General features: G+C 41.6%; 1 long non-coding RNA gene across 1 annotated transcript; it reads left to right on the plus strand.

Moving 5' to 3' along the window:
- The first annotated feature begins 1822 nt into the window (after positions 1-1822).
- Positions 1823-24406, plus strand: LOC309640948. Its single transcript, XR_014252454.1, has 2 exons — positions 1823-19340; positions 19434-24406. It is a non-coding gene; the product is annotated as an uncharacterized lncRNA (long non-coding RNA).
- Positions 24407-26147: the final 1741 nt, after the last annotated feature.

Here is a 26147-nt window from a genome sequence, read left to right on the forward strand (position 1 = left end):
TATGGTAGTTCTGTTTGTAGTTATTTAAGGAACCTCCATACTGTTCTCCATAGTGGCTGTGTCAATTTACATTCCCACTAACAGTGCAAGAGGGTTCCCTTTTCTCCACACCCTCTCCAGCATTTATTGTTTGTAGAGTTTTTGATGATGGCCATTCTGACTGGTGTGAGGTGATACCTCATTGTAGTTTTGATTGGCATTTCTCTAGTGATTAGTGATGTTGAGCATCTTTTCATGTGTTTGTTGGCAATCTGTATATCTTCTTTGGAGAAATGTCTATTTAGGTCTTCTGCCCACTTTTGGTTTGGGTTGTTTGTTTTTTTTTGATATTGAGCTGCATGAGCTGCTTGTATATTTTGGAGATTAATCCTTTGTCACTTGCTTCATTTGCAAATATTTTCTCCCATTCTGAGGGGTGTCTTTTCGTCTTGTTTATGGTTTCCTTTGCTGTGCAAAAGCTTTTAAGTTTCATTAGGTCCCATTTGTTTATTTTTGGTTTTATTTCCATTTCTCTAGGAGCTGGGTCAAAAAGGATCTTGCTGTGATTTATGTCATAGAGTGCTCTGCCTATGTTTTCCTCTAAGAGTCTGATAGTGTCTGGCCTTACCTTTAGGACTTTAATCCATTTTGAGCTTATCTTTGTGTATGGTGCTAGGAAGTGTTCTAATTTCATTCTTTTACATGTAGCTGTCCAGTTTTCCCAGCACCACTTATTGAAGAAGCTGTCTTTTCTCCATTGTATATTCTGGCCTCCTTTATCAAAGATAAGGGGACCATATGTGTGTGGGTTTATCTCTGGGCTTTCTATCCTGTTCCATTGATCTATATTTCTGGTTTTGTGCCAGTACCATACTGTCTTGATTACTGTAGCTTTGTAGTATAGTCTGAAGTCCAGGAGCCTGATTCCTCCAACTCCGTTTTGCTTTCTCAAGATTGCTTTGGCTATTCGGCGTCTTTTGTGTTTCCATACAAATTGTGAAATTTTTTATTCCAGTTCTGTGAAAAATGCCATTAGTGGTTTTGATAGGGATTGCACTGAATCTATAGATTGCTTTGGGTAGTATAGTCATTTTCACAAGGTTGATTCTTCCAATCCAAGAACATAGTATATCTCTCCATCTGTTTGTTAAATCATCTTTAATTCCTTTCATCAGTGTCTTATGGTTTTCTGCATACAGGTCTTTTGTCTCCCTAGGTAGGTTTATTCCTAGGTATTTTATTCTTTTTGTTGCAATGGTGAATGGGAGTGTTTCCTTCATTTCTCTTTCAGATTTTTCATCATTAGTGTATAGGAATGCAGGAGATTTCTGTGCATTAATTTTGTATCCTGCTACTCTACCAAATTCTTTGATTATCTCTAGTAGTTTTCTGGTGGCATCTTTCGGATTCTCTATGTATAGTATCATGTCATCTGCAAACAGTGACAGCTTTACTTTTCTCTTCCAATTTGGATTCCTTTTATTTCTTTTTCTTCTCTGATTGCTGTGGCTAAAACTTCCAAAACTATGTTGAATAATAGTGGTGAGAGTGGACAACCTTGTCTTACTCCTGATCTTAGAGGAAATGGTTTCAGTTTTTCACCATTGAGAACAATGTTGGCTGTGGGTTTGTCATATATGGCCTTTATTATGTTGAGGTAAGTTCCCTCTATGCCTACTTTCTGGAGGGTTTTTATCATAAATGGGTGTTGAATTTTGTCAAAAGCTTTTTCTGCATCTATTGAGATGATCATACGGTTTTTCTCCTTCAGTTTGTTAATACCGTGTATTAACATTGATTGATTTGCGTATATTGAAGAATCCTTGCATTCCTGGGATAAACCCCACTTGATCATGGTGTGTGATGCTTTTAATGTGCTGTTGGATTCTGTTTGCTAGTATTTTGTTGAGGATTTTTGCATCTATGTTCATCAGTGATATTGGCCTGTAGTTTTCTTTTTTTGTGACATCTTTGTCTGATTTTGGTATCAGGGTGATAGTGGCCTCTTAGAATGAGTTTGGGAGTGTTCCTCCCTCTGCTATATTTTGGAAGAGTTTGAGAAGGATAGGTGTTAGCTATCTAAATGTTTGATAGAATTCGCCTGTGAAGCCATCTGGTCCTGGGCTTTTGTTTGTTGCAAGATTTTTAATCACAGTCTCAATTTCAGTGGTTGTGATTGGTCTGTTTATATTTTCTATTTCTTCCTGGTTCAGTCTCAGAATGTGGTGTTTTTCTAAGAATTCATCCATTTCTTCCGGGTTGTCCATTTTATTGGCATAGAGTTGCTTGTAGTAATCTCTCACGGTCCTTGGTATTTCTGCAGTGTCAGTTGTTAGTTCTCCTTTTTCATTTCTAATTCTGTTGATTTGAGTCTTCTCCTTTTTTTTCTTGATGAGTCTGGCTAATGGGTTATCAATTTTGTTTATCTTCTCAAAGAACCAGCTTTTAGTTTTATTGATCTTTGGTATTGTTTCCTTCATTTTTTCTGATCTGATCTTTATGATTTCTTTCCTTCTGCTAACTTTGCGGGGTTTTTTGTTCTTCTTTCTCTGATTGCTTTAGGGGTAAGCTTAGGTTGTTTATTTGAGATTTTTCTTGTTTCTTGAGGTGAGATTGTATTGCTATAAACTTCCCTCTTAGAACTGCTTTTGCTGCATCCCATAGGTTTCGGGTCGTCATGTTTTCATTGTCATTTGTTTCTAGGTATTTTTTGATTTCCTCTTTGATTTCTTCAGTGATCTCTTGGTTTTTTAGTAGCGTATTGTTTAGCCTCTATGTGTTTGTATTTTTTACAGTTTTTTTCCTATAATTGATATCTAGTCTCATAGCGTTGTGGTCAGAAAAGATACTTGTTGCGATTTCAATTTTCTTATATTTACCAAGGCTTGATTTGTGACCCAGATATGGTCTATCCTGGTGAATGTTCCATGAGCACTTGAGAAGAAAGTGTATTCTGTTGTTTTTGGATGGAATGTCCTGTAAATATCAATTAAGTCCATCTTGCTTAGTTTGTCATTTAAAGCTTGTGTTTCCTTTTTTATTTTCAATTTGGATGATCTGTCCATTGGTGAAAGTGGGGTGTTAAAGTCCCCTACAATTATTGTGTTACTGACAATTTCCCCTTTTATGGCTGTTAGCATTAGCCTTATGTATTGAGGTGCTCCTATGTTGGGTGCATAAATATTTACAATTGTTATATTTTCTTCTTGGATTGATCCCTTGACCATTATGTAGTGTCCTTCTTTGTCTCTTGTAATAGTCTTTATTATAAAGTCTATTTTGTCTGATATGAGAATTGCTACTCCAGCTTTCTTTTGATTTCCATTTGCATGGAATATCTTTTTCCATCCCCTCACTTTCAGTCTGTATGTGTCTCTAGGTCTGAAGTGGGTCTCTTGTAGACAGCATATGTATGGGTCTTGTTTTTGTATCCATTCAGTCAGTCTATGTCTTTTGGATGGAGCATTTAATCCATTTACATTTAAGGTAATTATCGATATGTATGTTCCTATTACCATTTTCTTAATTGTTTTGGGTTTACTTTTGTAGGTCTTTTCCTTCTCTTGTGTTTCCTGCCTAGAGAAGTTCCTTTATCATTTGTTGTAAAGGTGGTTTGGTGGGGCTGAATTCTCTTAACTTTTGCTTATCTGTGAAGGTTTTCACTTCTCCATCGAATCTGAATGAGATCCTTGCTGGGTAGAGTAATCTTGGTTGTAGGTTTTTCCCTTTCATCACTTTAAATAAGTCCTGCCGCTCACTTCTGGCTTGCAGAGTTTGTGCTGAAAGATCAGCTGTTAACCTTATAGGGATTCCCTTGTATGTTATTTATTGCTTTTGCCTTGCTGCTTTTAATATTTTTTCTTTGCTTTTAATTTTTGATAGCTTGATTAATATGTGTTTCAGCGTGTTTCTCTTTGGGTTTATCCTGTATGGTACTCTCTGTGCTTCCTGGACTTGATTAACTATTTCCTTTCCCATGTTAGAGAAGTTTTCGACTATAATCTCTTCAAATATTTTCTCAGACCCTTTCTTTTTCTCTTCTTCTTCTGGAACCCCTATAATTCAAATGTTGGTGTGTTTAATGCTGGTGCATTTAATGTTTTCCCAGAAGTCTCTGAGACTGTCCTCAATTCTTTTCATTCTTTTTTCTTTATTCTGCTCCCTGACAGTTATTTCCAACATTTTATCTTCCAGCTCACTTATCCATTCTTCTGCCTCAGTTATTCTGTTATTGATTCCTTCTAGTGTATTTTTAATTTCAGTAATTGTGTTGTTCATCACTGTTTGTTTGCTCTTTAGTTCTTCTAGTTCCTTGTTAAATGTTTCTTATATTTTCTCCATTCTGTTTCCGAGATTTTGGATCATCTTTACTATCTTTACCCTGAATTCTTTTTCAGGTAGGTTGCCTATTTCATCTTCATTTATTTGGTCTTGTGGTTTTTACCTTGCTCCTTCATCTGTAACATATTGTTTTTGTTATTTCTTTTTTTTTTTTTTTTTGATGGGTTAGTATTCCTATCTTTCTGGTTGTTTGACCTAAGACATCCAGCACTGGAGTTTGCAGGCAGTTGGATAGAGCTGGGTCTTGGTGCTGAGATGAGGACCTCTGGGAGCCCTCACTCTGATTGATATTCCCTGGGGTCTGAGGTTCTCTGTTAGTCCAGCAGTTTGGACTCGGAGCTCCCACCACAGGAGCTCAGGCCTGACCTCTGGCCTGGGAACCAAGATCCCACAAGCTTCATGGCGCGGTTAAAAAAAACAAAGAAGAAAGAAAGAAAAAAAGGAGCAGTACAATATCAGACTAAAAAACAAAATAAAATTAGAAAGAGAAAAATATGTTAGGAAAAATAAAACTATAATTGAAACAACCAGTCGCTGGGAGTTCCTCCCGTCTCCTTAGGTGTCTGTGGTCCCCCACCGGTGCCTGGTAGGTGCCATAGTTGTGAGGAGATGCAAATTCCGTGCACTCCTAGTATGCCATCTTGACTCCACCCCCTACCAAATGGTTTTGATGCCACACACAAAGTGCAAGAGGCAGTTTCAAAAATATAAAGACCTAAATATTGAAATTTCTAAGATAGTTTAACGGTTTATGGGGTCAGTTGTGGGATGAATATTTGAAACTGGGATGATCCTATAAAACCTTATAACCACCAACTTTCCCCAACAGAATGATGCTTTCTCAAATGCTTTTTCATTGATTCTCAAAAGAATCATGAAATTAGAAGTTATTTCATGGTCAAGTCACTTGCACCAATGCAGCTGAGTTGGATGGATTGGAACACTTTCATGGTGAAGCAGGAATTTGGTAACACAATCAGATGTAAGATTTAGGATTTTTTAAAATTAATCAGTTAATTAATTTATTTATTTTGGCTGCTCCAGGTCTTAGCTGTGGCACGCAGGATCTTCGTTGCGGCGTGGGGGATCTGTAGTTGTGGCATGCAGACTTCTTAGCTGAGGCATGTGAACTCTTAGGTTGTGGCATGCAGGATCTAGTTCCCTGACCAGGGATCAAACCTGGGCCCCCTGCATTGGGAGTGTGGAGTTTTACCCACTGGACCACCAGGGAAATCCCAAGATTTAGAAATTAACATAAAGTTTGTCAGTCCCTAGAGTGGTTTAGAATAAGTCATTCATCATTTAGCCAAAGGGGGAAAATATCAGAGGAGCATAAATGATAACTTTTCCCATCTTGTTTTTATCCTCTTTGGTACCATCTTCCAAACGTTTACCATCTTAGGATTTTTTTCACAATTGTTCACTGTGATGATTCATTTAGATTCTCATGGAACCACAAATTTCTTCCTCTGCCTTCAATCCATAACATTTATCTCCCAGCAAATTAAATAAGATGAGAAGAATGAAAACATTTCTACTGACATCGATTGAGGCACTCCGGAGTTTCTACCTGGACAGACACAGAAGGCCTTCACTTCTAAAACTGTTTTCAAATAAACTAACTCCCCAAATGCCCAGATTTCCCTTTGTCCCTAAAGGCTTGGCTAAGACCCAGAGAAGAAAAGTGACTTGCCCAAAATTTACTTGATGAGACAATGGAACACAGGAAAAATATCCCTACCAAGATAAGAAGGTCAGTAAATGAAGTTAATTCTCCCTTGAGTGCAGAGGAAATATTTGGCTTTCCAATACAGACTGGCCTGAAGTTTTAAAATATATATATGTTCCTTACTGCAGCCTCCATCATGATTTCCTGAGTTATCACGAGAAGAATGAAGTACCTGAGGGAAGAAAGAGATAAGGACCAGCTATTGATCGAAGGCCTATTTTGTGCCAGCTCTTTTTTCAGTGCAAAAGGACTAAGGAGAACTATCCATGTATCCTCTGTATATACTTGTACAAAACACCTACTATGTGCCAGGTATGTATAGTGTTTCAGATGAAATGGAATCAATGAGTAAGAGGGCTTCACCCAGATCAGTAAATCACCTCTACATCAAAATGTCCTTACGGGTTGGAAAATTAGCAGATTATCACCTTGTTTTGCCTGTCCTTTGGTTGCTAAGTGTATTCAGTGTGTTGGAGGGGGACCCCAAGGAATATGGCCCAAAGGGCTAATGTCCCACAGGGGCTGGAATGAGAGGGGTCTCCAGTCTGCTCTCCAGCCCCCAGGCCACATCCCCGTCTGGTTCTGGCCTCAACCCAGAGATGGGCAATGGCTAATTCCCAGGACAACACAAACCCAAACCAGAGTGAAACTCCTGTGGAAAGATTCCGGGCTGGCACTCGGGCAACACCCCGGGGCCCCCACCAGCAGAGGCACACTGCCGTGGCACCTCTGAACTATCCTGGCCCACAGCAGGTGCAGAGCAAAACAAGAGTGCTATTGGGCCTGCCACCTACCTGCCAGTCACTTCCTTATTTCTCTGGTGCTATGCCAAACCACAACTGCTTGAAACGTCTTTTCAAGAAAATGATGGGTGTGACCCTGGGAGGGAACCGTGTAAATAGGTACCTACAAAGGTGAGTATTGAGAAAAGAAGACGATTTTAACGGAAAGTGGAAGAAGACCAAGCTGCCTTCATCTTGGTAAAGATGAAGGCCCCAGGTATTTCTGGGTATGACTACTCAGTTTCCCAGAACCAAGGCTTGTCTTGGATCCCTTGAGAAAGAACTTCTGAACTGAGACCTAAGGAAATTTTATTTTCCCATTGTAAAGTAATTTGGCTCTCCTCCAACAGAATAATAACAATACTGTGTGTATGTGATATACATATATATACGCACGCTTTGCAATGTTGAACTGTTAGTTAATAATATTTGGGGGTGAGGGGAACACTTAGCATAATGTGTCTGGCCCATGATATAGCATCAGTAATTAGCAGCTCTAGGTGGGAATAAGCTTGACCAATAACAGGACTGAAGTTCAGAGAACGAGAGACATATCTTAAGTCCCAAATCTAGTGAACTGGGGAGTCAGAACTAGAACCTAGGTCACCAGACTCCTGTTCCAGGCATCCAGCTGTTGTATCACCCTAATTCCCATCTCATGACTTATTTAAGGATAACAACTTAGATAGCAAACTCTTTTACATCTTGCATATTTTTAAAATCTTGCATTTTTACTCCCATCCACCAAAAACATGGAAGAAATTCCTTGATATTCTCAAGGACCATCAACATTCCCTATTTTCAGTAGTGCAGGGGTTCATGGTCCATGGACCATAGACACACAGACACACACCAGGGATCCAAAGATGGATTTCAAGTTGAGAACCCCTCTCCACCGTCAGAAATACATGTGCGTTTTCCTTGAGAAAGTGCCAGAGGGAACTCCCTGGTGGTCCAGTGGTTAGGACTTCGTGCTTTCACTGCCTAGGGCGCGGGTTTGATCCCTGGTCCGAGAACTAGGATTAAGACTCCATGCTTCCACCGCAGGTGACACGGGTTCGATTCCTGGTCAGGGAACTAAGATCCCAGGCATGCCAAGCAGCACAGCCAAACATTAAAAAAAAAAAAAAAAAAAGAGTACAATAGTGATATACCAACAAGGGCCTGGCTAGGAAATGCAAGATCAGCCCAGGGGATAAGCATTTTCCCTATTTTGGCATTTTATTTAAAGCCTATCTGCTTACTACCCAGGATCTTTTCACTAAAATACATAACATCATGGACTATACCTAAGAAGGAATGGTTTCTTTTTAACCAGTGTAATGGACTTGATGTTCGTGTCCCTGCCAAATCCCTATGTTGAAGCCCTAACACTCAGTGATGGTATGTGGAGGTGGAGCCTTTGAGGAGTAATTAGGGTTAGGGTCATGAGAGTGGGGCCTTCACGGTGGGAATAGCGCTCTTATAAAAAGAGACACCAGAGGGACTTCCCTGGCGGTCCAGTGGTTAGGACTCCGCACTTCCACTACAGGGGGCATGTGGGGGTTCCATCCCTGGTCAGGGAACTAAGATACTAAGATCCTGCATGCCACACGGTGCAACCAAAAAAAAAAAAAAACTGAGGTCATGTGAGCACACAACGAGATGGTAGTCACCTGCGGGCCAAGAGAAGCAGCCTCAGGATGAAATTACCTTACCTTGATCTTGGACTTGCAGCCTCCAGAAGCGTGAGAAAATAAATCTCTGTTGTTTAAGTCTCCCTGGGTGTGGTATTTTGTTAAGGCCGCCCGAGCAGACTCAGACAACCAGTTTACTTTCTTTTTCATGATCAGGAAACCTGTTATCCAGAGCTTTCAGTTTCTGAAGCACTTGTGTTTTCTGTCTCATGTTCTATCTTTCCAGAAACTCTCCAACGCAGGTGTTATTATCCTCAACTTACAGATGAGGAAATCGAGGCTCAGAGAGGCAAGCGGCATGCACATGGTTCAACCTTCATAATGTGATGCCACGTCCACACAGCTGGGCCCTCCTCACTCCAGAGTCAGGCAGTCTTTGGGCCCCTCCTCTGCCCTTGGCCTCCTCGTCCCCCTGCGGCTGACTCTGCAGGGACCTCAGGGCTGTGTCTCTGCCGTGTTTTCCCCAGAGCTCTGGTGGCCTCCCTGCTGGTCTCGCCCTGCTGAGCTCATTTGCAGCTGGTGCTGCCCTGCGGCCTTCAACAGCCTGCTTTTCCACAGTTTAGGTTTGGCAGGAGCTGTGGCTCTTCACTTCGTTTCTCTTTCCCAAGTGAAAAGAGCTGACAAACTGACTTCACTGGGGCCAGGCTGACATCTCCGAGCAAACACCTCCATTCACCACTTGATTTCCGTGACTCGGATTTGGTGCTACTGCTGTATTTCTACACATTCTGAGATACACCACCAGGCATCAGTCAGGGGCTTTACCTCATTTCCTGGTTGCAGCTCACCTGTAATCTTAAGGGCTTCTAAAACAAGCTAGGAAGGGGATGCCCCCTGACCTTGGTCTCCTGTCCCCGCCCTACCTCCCCATCCAGCCACCACCACCCCACTAATTCCATATCCTCCCCCATAGCTCCTCTGTGTGCCCAACACCTTCCCTGTCTAATCTGCTCTTTTGTTTTGTTTGTTTTCTGTTTTCAGCTTACATCTGTTGGGAACCTCCTTATGCCAGACACAGCATTATCTCAATCCTTTACATCCATTATCTCAATCCTTTCCCCCCTCCCAGGAAGAAGCTGATAAACACATTTACTGGCAAGGAATATAGGACAGATAAGGTTTAACGGGTTAACCCTGGGACACTTTAAAGGAAAAACAGAACTTCCACCAAAGCTGTCTGTTGCTGTAAATACAAAAGTATTTACAGTTAAGGAAGGCAGTGCATGGTTTGATTTAGTTTGATAGACAGGAGGTACCTTCCTTTAAGAGCTTGAATCATGTTATCAGGTGCTCAGTCACTTGTGGCCTCTTTTGCAAGGCTGTTTCCTTGGCATGTTTCATTACTCAGTGGATTCAACACAATGGTACTTATTAAGCACCTGCTGTGTGAGGGGATTATATTACTCTGGTAACACAAAGGAGGCTGCTGAACTCTTTTTTTTTTTTACTTAATTTTATTTTTGGCTGCGTGGGGTCATCATTGCTCTGCTCAGGCTTTCTCTAGTTGCGGAGAGCAGGGGCTCCTCTTAGGTGAGGTGCGTGGGCTTCTCATTGCGGTGGCTTCTCTTTGTTTCGGAGCACAGGCTCTAGGCGCATGGGCTTCAGTAGTGGTAGCACATGGGCTCAGTCGTTGTGGCTCGTGGGCCGTAGAGGACAGGCTCAGTAGTTGTGGCACACGGGCTTCGTTGCTCCATGGCATGTGGGATCTTCCCAGACCAGGGCTCGAACCCGTGTCCCCTGCGTTGGCAGGCGGATTCTTAACCACTGTGCCCCCTTGCCAAACTCTTGAAACTACAGAAAGTTCATGACTGTCTCTTTACACCTCTCAGGGGAGAAGTTTCATATCTTTCTGAGATTTTCAAGGACCTTCAACTCACTTGTGGTTCAGAATGACTGCTTTACAGATTTCAGTTATAAGTCCCCAGGTGTTAAGATACTTTGTAAAAAGAATGAACGTGCAAGCAGAACTAATCTGTAAACACATAGAAAAACAAAGTCTCCTCTCTCTGTCACCATCTGTCATGGAGGCACGCTGTGACCTCGGGGAACAGAAGGACCCTCTCCCCACTTGCGCTCTCTCCTCTGCTCATGGAGCGTCAATCTGGGCTCAAACCAAAGGAGCAGTTATCCAAGCTTCTCCACCTAAGACACCTGACTGAGTCGGAAAGGCCGGCGAACTGACCAATCTCTTCTTTAACCTCATCCATTTGGTACTGTTACTCCTTATAAATCTACTGTTTAGTTTGTTTTTTTGGCTAGATTTGCCCTGAGTGAAGGGAGTCATCGAGAAAAAGCAATTTTTTAAGTTCATACACACAAACACACACACAGACGCCCGGGTACATATTTATATTGTAATTTAAGTCAACAGACACCTTGCTTAGCCATGCGGTTCATTCATTCATTCATTAAATAATCAACATTTATCGTCCTACCTGGAACCAGGCTCTGGAGTTAAGGACAGAAGTAAAGTAGGTTCCATACTTAAGGCTCTCACAGTCTAATGAGAGACAGACATCTAAGCACTTGATTACAAGACAGTGAGTTAAGTGCAAAGAAGTAAATAATTGGAAATTCGAAAGAAGGAGGGCAATTTCTCCTGGAAGGATAAAGAGGGCAAGAAAGGTTTCACAGGAAAAGTGACTTATGAGCTGAAGAATACGTGAAGACCAGACTAATAAAAAAGACACAGTGCTTGCTGCCCCTCCAGGGGGCCACCTCATTCCTGTAAGGCACTCACCCAACACACACTAATCCAACACCCATACATGCTAAGCACTAATCATACAGCCTTCAACTCTGCGATGGCAATGACACACAGTCAAAGCACCCATGGCCTCTGCCCCTTTCCCATTTCCCCACGGAGTGAGAAAAACTATTTGCATTGCAAACATCTTGGCTGGGGTGGCAGATGCTTTACAGCAGGGGTGGGTGAGCCCAGGCACTTTATACGTCCAATTCAAGCCTACTCCCATTTCTGGCTAAGTGAAAGCCAGACTTTGACATAAGCTGTGTCAGGAAGGCCCATCTAACCCCCAAATCTCCTGCCAGAAAGAACCTTGTCATCTGCCTAAAGGTGGACCATGAACGTTAGTAAGAGTCTTACTTCGCTTTTTGGGGGGTTTTTTTGGGTTTTTTTTAATTTTTGAATTTTATTTTACTTATTTTTTATACAGCAGGTTCTTATCAGTCATCCATTTTATACACATCAGTGTAGACATGTCCATCGCAATCGCCCAATTCATCACACCACCACTCCCATCCCCCCGCCGCTTTCCCCCCTTGGTGTCCATACGTTTGTTCTCAAGAGTCTTACTTTGAAATGCCAGGGTGCCATGAAACACCAGTATTTTTTTTCATTAAAAAAAAATTTCTTTTTTATGTCTTTATTGGAGTATAATTGCTTTACAATGGTGTGTTAGTTTCTGCTGTACAACACAGTGAATCCGCTATATGTGTACATATAGCCCCATATGCCCTCCTGCTTGGGCCTCCCTCCCACCCTCCCTATCCCACCCCTCTAGGTCATCACAAAGCACCGAGCTGATCTCCCTGTGCTATGCAGCTGCTTCCCTCTAGCCATCCATTTTACATTTGGTAGTGTATATATGTCCAATGCTACTCTCTCACTTCGTCCCAGCTTCCCCTTCCCCCCACTGTGTCCTCAAGTCCGTTCTCTACATCTGATGAAACATCAGTATATTAATCTGGTCATTAGATGATTATTATTCATACCTTGTGTATAAATTATAATTCAATTCTCCTCTCCTTCTTTTTTAATTTTTTTTTTTTTTTTTTTTTTGGCCTCACAATGCGGCACGTGGAATCCTAGTTCCCCAACCAGGGATGGAACCCATGCCCCCTGCATTGGAAGGGCAGAGTCTTAATCACTGGACCGCCAGGGAAATCCTCTCCTCTCCTCATAGTTGCTAGATATCACCCCCCTTTGGAGCCCACTCTGCCTGCACCTGTGAAGAGGCAGCAGTATCTGGGCACTGAGGCCTCTCCATGGCCCTGAACCCAGGCCTGGCTGCCCGCTGGAACAGGAGTTTGAAAGTCCGGGTGGGTCCAGTCTCCTCACTCTCACCCCTCACTCCCAGGCAGACTGGCAGGGCCGCACCTTGCCTGGAGCCTTCCTTTGCCCCGTGCGGCTGTCCCCCATCCCCGCTGAGAGCACTTCCTCAGGGAGCCTGACCTCAGGGAGCTGCACCAAGGAGCTGAAGAGGGAAGAGCGAAAGGCCTGGACGATACACTCCCGCTGTTGACGGTGTTTCCTGGGGAGGCCCTCTGAGAGGGAACACAGGGGACTGAGACACAGTCTGTGGAGAGTCATGGGCAGGGACTTCCCTGGCGGTCCAGTGGTTAGGGCTCCGCACTTTCACTGCTGAGGGCGCAGGTTCAATCCCTGGTGGGGGAACTAAGATCCCGCCAGCCATACTGTGCAGTCAAAAAAAAAAAAAAAAAGTGATGGGCAAAGTATCCCAGGGACCCATGTCGTTTTGTTTTTTTAAACTTTTCTTTTTGTTTGCCCTGTATATTTTAATTCATCTTTTTTACTTTCAACTTTTTGAGTTCCATTGTTTTATTTATTTGATATTTATTTAAAATTTTTTTTGCCATTCCACGCCGCTTGCGGGATCTTCCCTGACCAGGGATTGAACCCAGGCCGTGGCAGTGAAAGCTCCGAATCCTAATCACTAGGCCACCGGGGAAGTCCACCAACGTTGTCGTTAGTGGTCCTCATTCACGTTCCTGTCTCAGGCCTTTAAACCGCCCACAACCGTGGCTGCCATCCACCGCATGCCGTGAGGGGGGCCCACGCACACGTTTTCACTGACCCCGCACCCTCGGCGGGGAGAGAGTGGAGTCCCAACCGCCGGACGGCCAGGGACGTCCCCACGCACACGTTTTTCTCATTTAATCCTCACCGCAACCCCAGGAGGCACGCGTTATGTGTCTCCCCACTTTACAGCGACAAAATGGAGGCTTCCTAAGGTTCAGTGACCACAAACCCGGCCAGGAGGAGAACCAGGACCAACCCCAAGTCGCCCTGACCAGAGACGGGCCTTTTCATCCCCACCGTTGAGGTGGGTGGTCACTCTCTCCAAGCATTTCTGTGGATTGAAACTAGACCTCTAACCCGGGAGGGAGGCCCAGCCCAGCAGGTGTGAAGGCTCCTGCTGTCCCCAGGGGACCTTCCTGTGCACCTCAGTCCCAGCCTCCCCCCCCAGGGGGCCTTCAGAGGAAACCAGGAACTAAGAGGCTTCTGATGGCACCACCTGGAGGGGACTAGAGGCTCCCGTGAGATCCTACTCTGAAGGGGGCAGACAGAGTAAGCTTTCGCATCGGCTCTCGCTCAGCATTTACTGAACAATCTCTTACTGAACATCAACTAGGTCTCACATTCTGTGCTAGGCCCTGGAGTCACCGAGATTTAAATGAAAACAAAAGCATAGGCCCTGCCCTCAGAAAAGGTCATAATCTCACCTGTAGAGGGGACAGGTCTGTACACAGGTGCTACGAGGCAGGAAGTGATGACACAGGAAGCAGCTGGGAGCCAGACCAGCTGGGTTTTAGTTCTGGGTGGGTTCGGCACATGAGTGCGGTGGGCCTTTTTGAAAACCTGTGCATTTCTGTTTCCTCAGTGGTAAAATGTGGATAATAGAACCTGCCTCTTAGGGTTGTCGGAAAGATTAAAAACACATGTAAGGGAACTGTTTAACTGGGGACCGTTCCCACTTGGCTCCTGAACAAATGCCAGCCTTCACAACCTTGGGCAGGTGACCTAACCCTTTCCTCCTCAGCTTCCCAATCTATAAGTTAGGGCTAACACATCCTCCAGACTTCTAGATCTGTCCCTCAACAGAGGTTGCCTGAAAACTCTGAGACGTGTTGTGGCCACAATGGAGGGAAAACCATCAACCCTCAGAGGGCTTCCAGTAAAGCTGGGAGATGCTCGGAGTAGCATCCTGTCGGGGGAAGAACATACATAGCGTGTGAGTAAGGGCGGAGTTATATGGCGCCTACACTTCCTCTGGGGTTCTTTAAATGCTGGGGGGGGGACATAGGTGTGGGGCAGTGACCCACAGGGGCTAAAGGAGCGAAGAGAGGCTCCCACAGATGTGGGACCTGAGCTGTGCCCTGAAGGATGTGTAGGACCCTATCGATCAAGGCCCATGTGGAATCAGGAGCAAGCATGGGGTGTTCTTGGGCAAGAGGTTAGAGTGGCTCCTGTCAGAGGCTATTTATTTATTTTATTTATTTATTTGTCCAGTCCTTAGCACCACCAAGCTGAAAACCAACAAAAGAAAGCAGAATGGTGTGGGTGATAAAAGCATGGGCTTTTGAGTCAAAAGGAGGTCTTTGAATCCTGGCCCTGTACTTGCTTTTGGAGTGACTATATTACATATATATCACATGTGGTTAAATATAGTTATAGTTAATTACAGAAAAAGAATATGGTCCAACAATAATACAGGCTTGTCAAAGTTTACATCAAACTAACACAGCGGAAAATTCCCTCTAGACATGTGACCTTATCTCCAGGCTGTACATTTTATGACTAAATCATTCATTCTATTCCATTTACTGGAAAACCCATATCTTTGGGAGAGCATGAAGAGGGGGATTATTCCTTAGACTTTGGTGCGTACTAAACAGGAGACTGGACTGATCACTGTTTCAGGGCGAGAACTGAATCTTGTTCATCCTCATTTCTCCATGCTGATAATGGCATCTGGTATATGGTAGCTGCTTACTAAGGATAAGTTGAATGAATGAATGAGTGAATGAATGAATGAATAAAGGAGAAGGAGAACGCACAATATGAAGTGCAAGATCTAGGCTGAGAATTTTACCTAGAATATCTCACCTACTTCTCATAACCACCCTATGATATAGGTTATATAGCTACTTCTGATTGAAACCACTCTCCAGCATTCAACACCTTGTTTCATATTACTTGTACCATGGACTCAGGGATGATCTTTTTCATCTATTTTTTTTGGCTGTGCCACGTGGCATGTGGGATCTTAGTTCCCCAACCAGGGATCAAACCCTCAACCCCTACATTGGAAGCGCAGAGTCAACCCCTGGACCGCCAGGGAAGTCCCCAGGGATGATCTTTTTCAGAAAGGAAAAGTGTGGCTTGACTTAACTAGCCAGAGAGGACTTTCACTGCCACACAGAGTTTATCTTCAAATCATTACATAAATACGTAAATAACCTTTGAAAGGTAAGATAAGTTGGTGAAGGCAATCTAGCTGAGATAACTGTCCAATAACTGGAGCAGAATGAGGGCCAGGCATGTAGATACCCTCAGAATCATAACTGAATATTTGCAATTCATGGATGAAAGGAATCCCAGTCTGGGAGATCAAACAAGATATCAGGAAACAAAGAACCTCTCTAGTAAAACAGAAGGCTCTGCATTTTAGCTTCCTGTCAAAGAGGGGATGTACCTATAACAGTCCGGGTCCAATCAGGAGGCAAAAACTACACAGTAATTTAACAGGGAAAGTTTAACATAAAGAATTATGAGGCTAAGATAGGAACGTAACTATGAGATGTAAAGAGAACTCTAAAGGGTACTTTAGGGAATTCCCTGGCAGACCAGCAGTTAGGACTTGGCGCTCTTACTGCCAAGGGCCCGGGTTCAATTCCTGGTCAGGGAACTAAGATCCCGCATGCCACATGGCGTGGCCAAAAAAAAAAAAAAAAGGAAACGTAGTTTTTATTTGTCCAGCTAAAAATTAGAGGATTTATTACCAAGAAAGAATGGATGGAACAAATATTGGAGTACAATTAGCTGTCTCTGTCACAAGGATTATCAAAAAAAGGATTTGATTAGATAATACATGCAAAAGATTTGGCATACAATAAGCACTCAGTAAATATTAGCTATATTTTGACACAGAGTTTTCTCAGTGTATGTATTCTTGGGAGCTACTTGTCCTCTGCCTTGAATGCTTCCCCTCACCTCTGCAACTCTTTTCTATCATTAGGCCCCTCCATGTTCTAGCTCCACTGTGGAGTCTTCCTTAACTTATCCTTCAACTCATTCCACAAATATTCGTTGAGTGCCCATTATGTGCTAGGCATGTTACTTGGTGCTGAAAATACAATGATGGGTAAAAACATATTCAGTCTTACCTCTCATTGTGCTTATAAAGTAGTGAGAGAAATAGATACCAATCAAATAACCAGGCAAATATAATACGTGACAAGTGTTAGTTACCAAGTTACCAAGAGATGATACTAGGAGGATTTAACCTAGTCAGTGTTGTCAAGCAAGACTTTCCTGAGGAAGGGTATGCCTGAGCTGGGATCTGAAGGATGAGTAGAAGTTGCATAGGTGAAGAGAGCAGAAGAGGAGAGCAGGTAGAGAAAACAGCATGTGCAAAGGCCCTGTGGCAGGCAAGAGCTTTGGGACTGAAAAAAGGCCCGTGGGGAAGGAAGGACAAGTGAAAGACTTGCTGGAGAGGTCAGTGGGGCCATGAAGAGCCTTGTAGGCCATGCTAAGTGGCTTTGTATTTATTCTTTCTCCAAAGAACAATGGAAAGACAATGAAGGGTAGATCAGTGGGTGGGTTAGTTGTTGGTTTGTCTTTTTGAGGGTTGACAAGTATTGCTTCACCTAGCAAAGAACTCTGGGAAAAGACCAGAATTAGTGACAAACCTCTACTTGGGCTGACATTGTCTGCCTCCTCTGGACTCATTTACTCTGTGTTGTTTTTGTGCCCCCTTCCCTGTGCAACCTTGAGCAAGTTATTTGTTTGAGCTTCAGCTTCCTCTTCTGAAAAGAAAGATACTGATAGTAGCTACCTTTGAGAATTTTTGTGTAAATTAGATTAAATTAAATCATGCATATAAAGCACTTAGAAAAGCATCTGATAATAGCATGGGCTCAGAAATATTAGCTGCTGTTATTTTACTATTACATTGTAAGCATTATATTATTTATTGATCCATTCTTTAATTATATGCCATATAACCAGCACTCCATTTTAATTTTCTTGAATCATCCTTTAATTGTATACTTAATTTTAACCCTCCAATTAAGACTGAAAGCTCCTTAGAGGTAAAAACTATTAGTTCTGTCATCATCTGACATGCTGCTGACCTAAATATTTGTTGATTGATTAGTTTTTCAGAGTTTGATCTGCATCTACTCCCATTTATTATTTTTTTATTTTTTTAACATCTTTATTGGAGTATAATTGCTTTACAATGGTGTGTTAGTTTCTGCTGTATAATAAAGTGAATCAGCTATACATATACATTTATCCCCATTTCTCCTCCCTCTTGCGTCTCCCTCCCACCCTTCCTATCCCACCCCTCTAGATGGACACAAAGCACCAAGCTGATCTCCTTGTGCTATGCAGCTGCTTCCCACTAGCTATTTTACATTTGGTAGTGTGTATATGTCAATGCTACTCTCTCACATTGTCCCAGCTTCCCCTTCCCCCTCCCCGTGTCCTCAAGTCCATTCTCTACGTTTGCGTATTTATTCCTGTCCTGCCCCTAGGATCTTCAGAACCATTTTTTTGTTTGTTTGTTTTTAGATACCATATATATGTGTTAGCATACGGTATTTGTTTTTCTCTTTCTGACTTACTTCACTCTGTATGACAGTCTCCAGGTCCATCCACCTCACTGCAATGTTCTTGGTATGGAAGAATCAACATTGTGAAAATGACTATACTACCCAAAGCCATCTACAGATTCAATGCAATCCCTATCAAACTACCAATGGCATTTTTCACAGAACTAGAACAAAAAATTTCACAATTTGTATGGAAACACAAAAGACCCCGAATAGCCACTCCCATTTATTTTGAATGATGGAAGCAGCATAGGAAAGTGGAAGAATGATGTGGGCGGGTGAAAAGAGGTCGGAGAAGGGAATTTGGTTCTGACTATGAACATTGATCTTCAGAGTTGAGTGGTCCAAAGTGCACATGCCAGGGTGCACTTAGAAACTGCTCAGGACTCAGAGACAGAAATCATCATCATCATGATTACCATCATCATTAATATTTACTGAGTGTCTACTATCAGCACATGAATTAATTCTTTTAATCCTCACAATAACCCTGCGAGGGTGGTATCATTATTGCTACCCCCATTATACAAGAAGGAAGGTACAGCAGTGCAGAGAGCTTAAACACCCAGTGTGTCATAGCCCACACGTAGCACAGCCATGTCATGGAAGCACAGAGGACTCGAGGTTTCTGCCACCACCGTGGGTCTGTGCAGGACTCCCTTTGCCTCCCCTATTCCCTCCCAGTCTCTCCTGCATCGGGCTTGCACCACAGGCAGCAGGGTGCTGCCCAGGCCAGTCCTGGCTGTGTTCTGCTCCACCTAGTAAGAGGTGTAAGGCAAATCACCTGAATTCTCCATTGGCCGTTTCCTAATTTGAAAAGCAAGAGGTGAAAGGAAGGGACTCTCATCAGAAATCCACACTTCCACAGTGTAGAAGTGAGCTGTAGCCGTCCTCCACATTTACCTCCCAACCGTTGGGATAAGGCCAGACACGCTTCTGTGCCATACATTTTCCTGAGTTTTCCTGGCCTCCGTAATCCCACTGCACCCCCTGTAGCTAGTGACTTGGTTTAATGCTGTGCTTTGTACAGTACTTTGTGCATTTTGGCATCTGATAAAAGTTAAATTAGAAAATCTTATGTGGCATCACTGCATTTATTTTAGCTTTTTTAAAGATTAATTATTTATTTTTGAAAATTTATTTATTTATTTTTGGCTGCATTTGGTCTTCGTTGCTGCACGTGGGCTTCTCATTGCAGTGGCTTCTCTTGTTGCGGAGCACAGGCACTAGGTGCGCGGGCTTCAGTAGTTGCAGCATGCAGGCCCTAGAGTTTGTGGGCTTCTCATTGCAGTGGCTTCTCTTGTTGCGGAGCACAGGCACTAGGTGCGCGGGCTTCAGTAGTTGCAGCATGCAGGCCCTAGAGCTTGTGGGCTTCAGTAGTTGTGGCATGTAGGCTCAGAAGTTGTGGCTCGTGGGCTCTAGAGCGCAGGCTCAGTAGTCGTGGTGCAATGGCTTAGTTGCTCCGCGGCATGTGGGATCTTCCTGGACCAGGGCTCGAACCTGTGTCCCCTGCATTGGCAGGTGGATTCTTAACCACTGCGCCACCAGGGAAACCCTACTTTGGCTTCTAACTTGCAGAAGAGATCCTCATTTTATTTTTCCAAAATCAGGTGATGAAGGGGAAAACGAGACAAGCCACTCCAAGTTGAATTGACAGAGAGCTGAAGGCAGAGGTGAATGAGTATTTTTATCACCCACTCAGGTAGCTCTTCCAAAGGAAAGTGGGAGAGTCATGCACCATTTAACATGGCGGCAATCCCAGGTTTAGGTTCAACACCAACCAAACCTGTCTCTGAATCACAAGGTGTGGCAAAAGAAGATGCTGCCTACAGCGCAAACTGAGTTGCAAAAAACTGTACAAATTCATAATATTTTCCTCTTGAAAAAATATACAAGGAAAGGCAAAACAATAGGAACAGAAAACAAATGAGTATTAGGAAATCTTTGGGGTTTATAAGTGTTCTAAAACTGAATTATGGTGATGGTTGCACAAATTACCAGACCAGAAAGGGTAAGGGTGAGGTAGGATGGTAGGTGGGGGGGAAGGGAAGGGGTGTCTGGAGCAGAGCCAAGCTCAGCCTAGGATCCTGAATCTGATAATCAACAAAAGTTAAATGTCCCAAACCATTAGGAAATGGGTCATATAACTAACAATAAACCATTTGTGAGACATTGGCTTCTATCGTTTTTCATTTCTCTTTGATATAGCAATTATCACTGCATCAATTACGTTATAGTAATTTGCATACTTATCTTTTCACTCCCACTAGGTTATAATCCCCTTAAGTGTAGGCACTGGGATTAACTGTTTATGAACTCCACTGTGCCTAGCTAATTGAGGATATTCATTCAATAAGTTATATTTACATGTTACTTATTTTTATTTGTTTTTGATAGGTATTCACATTGTTCAAAACTCATAAGTTACTTAAGGGCATGTAAGATGAAGATTTTCCCTTCCTCAGCACCCCCAGATCTACTGGCAACAAATTTCCTCCATGTTGTCTGAGAAAGTCTTTGTTTCTCCTTCATTTTTGAAGGATAATTTCATAGGGTACAGAATTCTAGGTTGGTGGGATTTTTTTTCTCTTAACGCTTTAAATATTTCTCTCCACTTTCTTCTTGCTTGCATGGTTTCTGAAGAAAAGTTGGATGAAATTCTTATCTTTGTGCCTCTATAGGTGAGGTATTTTTTTCCTCTAGCTTCTTTCAGGATTTTTTCTTTATCTTTGAACTTCTGTAATTTGAATATGATATGCCTAGGTGTACGATTTTTGGCATTTATCTGCTTGGTGTTTTCTGAACTTCTTGCATCTGTGGTTTGGTGTCTGACATTAATTTGGGGAAAGTATTAATAAAGAGAGAAAACCTAAAAAGAAACCAAAAACAAATTCTAGAACTGAAAAGTTCAATAACTGAAATGAAAAAATTCACTAGAGGAATTCAAAGGCAGATTTGAGCAGGCAGAAGAAAGAGTTAGTGAATTTGAAGAAAGGACAATGGAAATTATCAAATCTGATGAAAAGAACAAAAAAAGATCGACAAAAAGTAAACAGAGCCTAAGGGACCTGTGAGACACCATCAAGAAGACCTGCATACACATGGGAGGAGTCCCAGAAGGAGAAGAGAGAGAAAAGAGGGCAGAGAGAATATTTGAAGAAATAACAGCTGAAAAACTTCCCAAATTTGATGAAAGACATGAGTATAAACATCTAAGAAGCTTAATGAACTCTAAGTAAGATCAACTCAAAGAGATCCTCACTGAGACACATTATAACCAAACTTTCAAAAGGCACAGACAAAGAGAGAATATTGAAAGCAGCAAGAGAGAAGTGAATCATCACATACAATAAGATTATTAATATTATTGATCCTCAATAAAATAAGATTATCAGCATAGTTCTCATCAGAAACTTGGAGGCCAGAAGCCAGTGGGCTGATAGATATACTCAAAATGCTAAAATGACAACAACAGAAAACCTGTCAACTATGAATCCTAAGTGGCAACTGTCCTTCAAAAGTGAGGGAGAAATTAAGACATCCCCAGATAAACAAAAGCTCAGGGACATTGTGGCCACTAGACCTGCCCTGCAAGAAATGCTCAACAGATTCCTGCAAGGTGAAATGAAAGGACACTAGATAGTAGCTAGAAGCCATATGAAGAAATAAGGACCTCAATAAAGGTAAATACATGGGCAATTATAAAAGCTAGTATTATTATAACAATGTTTTGTAACTGTACTTTTTGTTTTCTACATGATTTAAGAGACTAATACATTTAAAGAAAAAATATTACTTGTGTAAAAGCTATTATTACTATAACTTTGGTTTGCAACTCCAAATCTTGCTTTCTACATAACTTAAGAAACAAATGCATTTAAAAGAATTATTAGCTCACGTTTTGGGGCACACAATGTATAAAAGTCCAGTTTTGTGGCATCAACAGCAGAAATGACTGGGGACAGAACTGTAAAGAAGCAGAGTTTTTGTATGTTATTGAAATTAAGCTGGCATAAATTCAAATTAGAGTGCTATAACTTTAGGATTTTAAATGTAATCCCCATGGTAACCACAAAGACAACGGCTAAAAGGAAATGAAAAAGGAAAGGTAAACACTTCACTACAAAAAAATCAACTAAACACAAAAGAAGACAGCAATGCAGAAATGAGGGACCAAAAACAGCCATAAGGCATATAGAAAACAAATAGCAAAATGACAGGGTCCCTCCTTATTGGTAATTACTTTAAATGTAAATGAGTTAAACCCTCCAATCAAAAGACAGAGATTGGCAGAATGGATAAAAACACATGATCCAATCATATACTGTCTACAAGAGACACACTTCAGCTCCAGAGACACAAACAGATTGAAAGTAAAAGGATGGAAAAGATATTCCATGGAAATAGTAACCAAAAGAGAGCAGAGATGCTCTACTAATATCAGACAAAATAGACTTTATTTATTTATTTATTTAGGCTGAGCCGGGTCTTAGTTGCGGCAGGCAGGATCTTCATTGCGGCATGTGGGATCTTTAGTTGCGGCATGCAGACTCTTAGTTGCAGCATGTGGGCTTCTTAGTTGTGACATGTGAACTCTTAGTTGCAGCATGCATGAGGGATCTAGTTCCCCGACCAGGGATTGAACCCGGGCCCCCTGCATTGGGAGTGTGGAGTCTTACTCACTGGACCACCTGGGAAGTTCCAACTTTAAATCAAATAAGTTTACAAGAGACAAAGAAAAGCGTTATATATTATAAAATGTTCAATACAGCAAGATGATGTAACAACTATAAACATTCACGTACCTAATGATAGACCATCAAAATATATGAAGCAAAAACTGGCAGAATTGAAGGGAGGAAAACTTCTACAATAATAGTTGGAGACTTCAATACCCCACTCACAATAATGGATAGAACAACGAGAGAGAAGTAAGCAAATAGAGGACTTAAGCAACAAAATAATCCAACTAGCTCTAGCAGATAAACACAGAACACCCTACCCAACAACAGCAACATACACATTCTTCTCAAGTGCATGTGGGACATTGTCCAGGATAATCCACAAATTAAGTCTCAGTAGGCTTTAAAAAACAGATAACATACAAAGTATGATCTCTGACCATAACCAGATGAAGTTACAAATCAATAACAAAAGGAAAGCTGGAAATTGACAAAATTGTGGAGAAACTAAACAACACATTTTTAAACAACCAATGGATCAAGGAAGAAGTCACAAGGAAGATTAGAAAATACTTACAGGGTAGTGAAAATGAAAATACAACTTACCAAAACTTATGGAATGTGGCAAAAGTGGTGCTATGGGGAAAACGTACAGCTATAAACACATTAAAAAACAAAAAGGGAGGAAAGAGGAAGATAAAAATAGGATCAAAAAACAAGTGCAATGATAAGAAAATAGTTACACATGGTAAATGTTCATCTAGCTATATTAATAATCACTTTAAATGTGAATGGTCTAAACACACCAATTAAAAGACAGAGAATACCAGAATGGACCAAAAAACAAGACCTAGTAATATGTTGTCTACAAGAAATCCACTTTAAATATAAAGACACAGGTAGATTAAAAGAAAAGTGATAAAGAAAGGAAAAATAAAAATAAAAATAAAAATAACAAAGACTTCAAATCAACAACCTAAGTTTACAACTTAAGAAACTAGAAAAAGAAAAAACTAAACTCAAAGCCAGCAGGAGGAAGGAAATAATAAAGATTAGAGCAGAGAGAAACAAATATAGAATAGAAAACAATAGAGAAAATCAATGAAACCAAAAATTGTTGCTTTGAAAAGATCAACAAAATTGACAAACTTTTAGCCAGATGGACTAAGAAAAAAGAAGGCTCAAATTACTAAAATCAGAAATGAAAGTAGAGGGACTTCCCTGGTGGCACAGTGGTTAAGAATCCGCCTGCCAATGCAGGGGACACAAGTTCGATCCCTGGTCCAGGAAGATCCCACATGCCACGGAGCAACTAAGCCGTTGCACCATAGCTACTGAGCCTGCACTCTAGAGCCCACAAGCCACAACTTCTGAGCCTACATGCTGCCACAACTACTGAAGCCCACAAGCTCCAGGGCCTGCGTGCTGCAACTACTGAAGCCCACACACCTAGAGCCTGTGCTCCGCAACAAGAGAAGCCACTGCAATGAGAAGCCCGCACACAGTGACAAAGAGTAGTCCCTGCTCACCGCAACTAGAGAAAGCCTGCGTGCAGCAATGAACACCCAACGCAGCCAAAAATTAAAAAACAAAATAAAATAAAAAGAAATGAAAGTGGAAACATTACTCCTGATTCTTCAGAGATAAAAAGGGTTGTAAGAGGGTACTATGAACAACTGTATGTCAACAAATTGGATAACCTCAACAAAATGGACAAATTCCTAGAAACACAAGACTAAATCATGAAGAAATAGAAAATCTCAACAGATCTATAACTAGCAAGGAAAGTAAACCAGTAATAAAAATCTCTCAACAAAGAAAAGCCCTGGACCTGATGGTTTCACTTGTGAATTCTACCAAATATACTTCTAATGACTTTAAACCTCTTTAAAGAACTGATACCAATCCTTCTCAAACTTTTTCAAAAAACTGAAAAGGAAGGAATACTTTTTTTTTTTTGCCATGCTGTGCAGCTTGCGGGATCTTAGTTCCCCAACCAGGTATTGAACCCGGGCCACAGCAGTGAAAGCACCAAGTCCTAACCACAGGACTGCCAGGGAATTCCCAGGAAGGAATACTTTCTAAGTGATTATCTGAGGCCTGGATTACCCTGATACCAAAGCCAGACAAAAACACTACAAGAAAACCACAAAACAATATTCCCCATGAACATTTATGCAAAAATCCTCAACAAAATAGTAGGAAACAGAATTCTGCAGCATATTAAAAGGATTACAAGTGACCAACTGGGATTTACTCCTGGAAAGCAAGAATGGTTCAACATTGGAAAATTGATTGATATAATGCATGACATCAATAGAATGAAGGGGAAAAGACACGTGATCATATAATTAATGCAGAAAAAGAATCTGATACCCTTCCACGATAAAAACATTCAGCAAACTAGGAGTAGAGGAAACTACTTCAACATAATAAAAGCCATATATTAAAAAGCCATAGCAAACCTCATATGCAATGATAAAAGACTGAAAGCTTTTCCTCTAAGACTGGGAACAAGGTAAAGATGTCCGCTTTCACCCTTTCTATTTAACATAGTACTAGAAGTGCTAGCCTGAACAATTAGGCAAGAAAAAAGAAGTAAAAGGCACCCAAATCGAAAAGGAATACATTATCTCTGTTTGCAGCTGATTCAAAACTGAGCAAAGGACTTGAATACTTTTCTCCGAAGAAGATATACAAATGGCCAGTAAGCACATGAAAATATATTCAACATCACCTAGGGAAATTCAAATCAAAACTACAATGGGATTCTACCTCACACAAATTAGGATGGCAGCTAACAAGAAACAAACAAAAAACAGAAAAAAACAGCTTTTGGTGAGGTTGTAGAAATTGGAACACTTGTGCGCTGTTTGTGGAAATGTAAAATGGTACAGCTGCTGTGGAAAATCGTTTGGTGCTTCCTCAAAAAATTAAAAATAGAATTACCTATGACCCAACAATTTCCCTTCTGGGTATATATACCCAAAAGAATTGCAAGCAGAGTCTCAAAGAGATAGTTATACACCCACGTTCATAGCAGCCTTATTCACAATAGCTAAAACATGAAAGCAATCCAAGTGCGCACTTAACAGATGAATGCATAAGCAAAATGTGGTCTATAGATACAAGTGGTCCATACATACAATTCTTTATTGCCTTCTTTAAAGGAAGGCAATTCTGCAATATGCTATAACATGGATGAACCTTGAGGACATTATGCTGAGTGAAATAAACCAGTCACAAAATGACAAACACAGTATAATTCTACTTACATGAGGTACTTAGTCAAAATCATAAGGATGGATAGTATAATGGTGGTTGCCAGGGGTTGAGGGGAGGGGAGAAAGGGGAG

Source organism: Balaenoptera physalus (assembly GCF_965194825.1).
Source record: "Balaenoptera physalus genome assembly, chromosome: 13".
Lineage (NCBI taxonomy): Eukaryota > Metazoa > Chordata > Mammalia > Artiodactyla > Balaenopteridae > Balaenoptera > Balaenoptera physalus.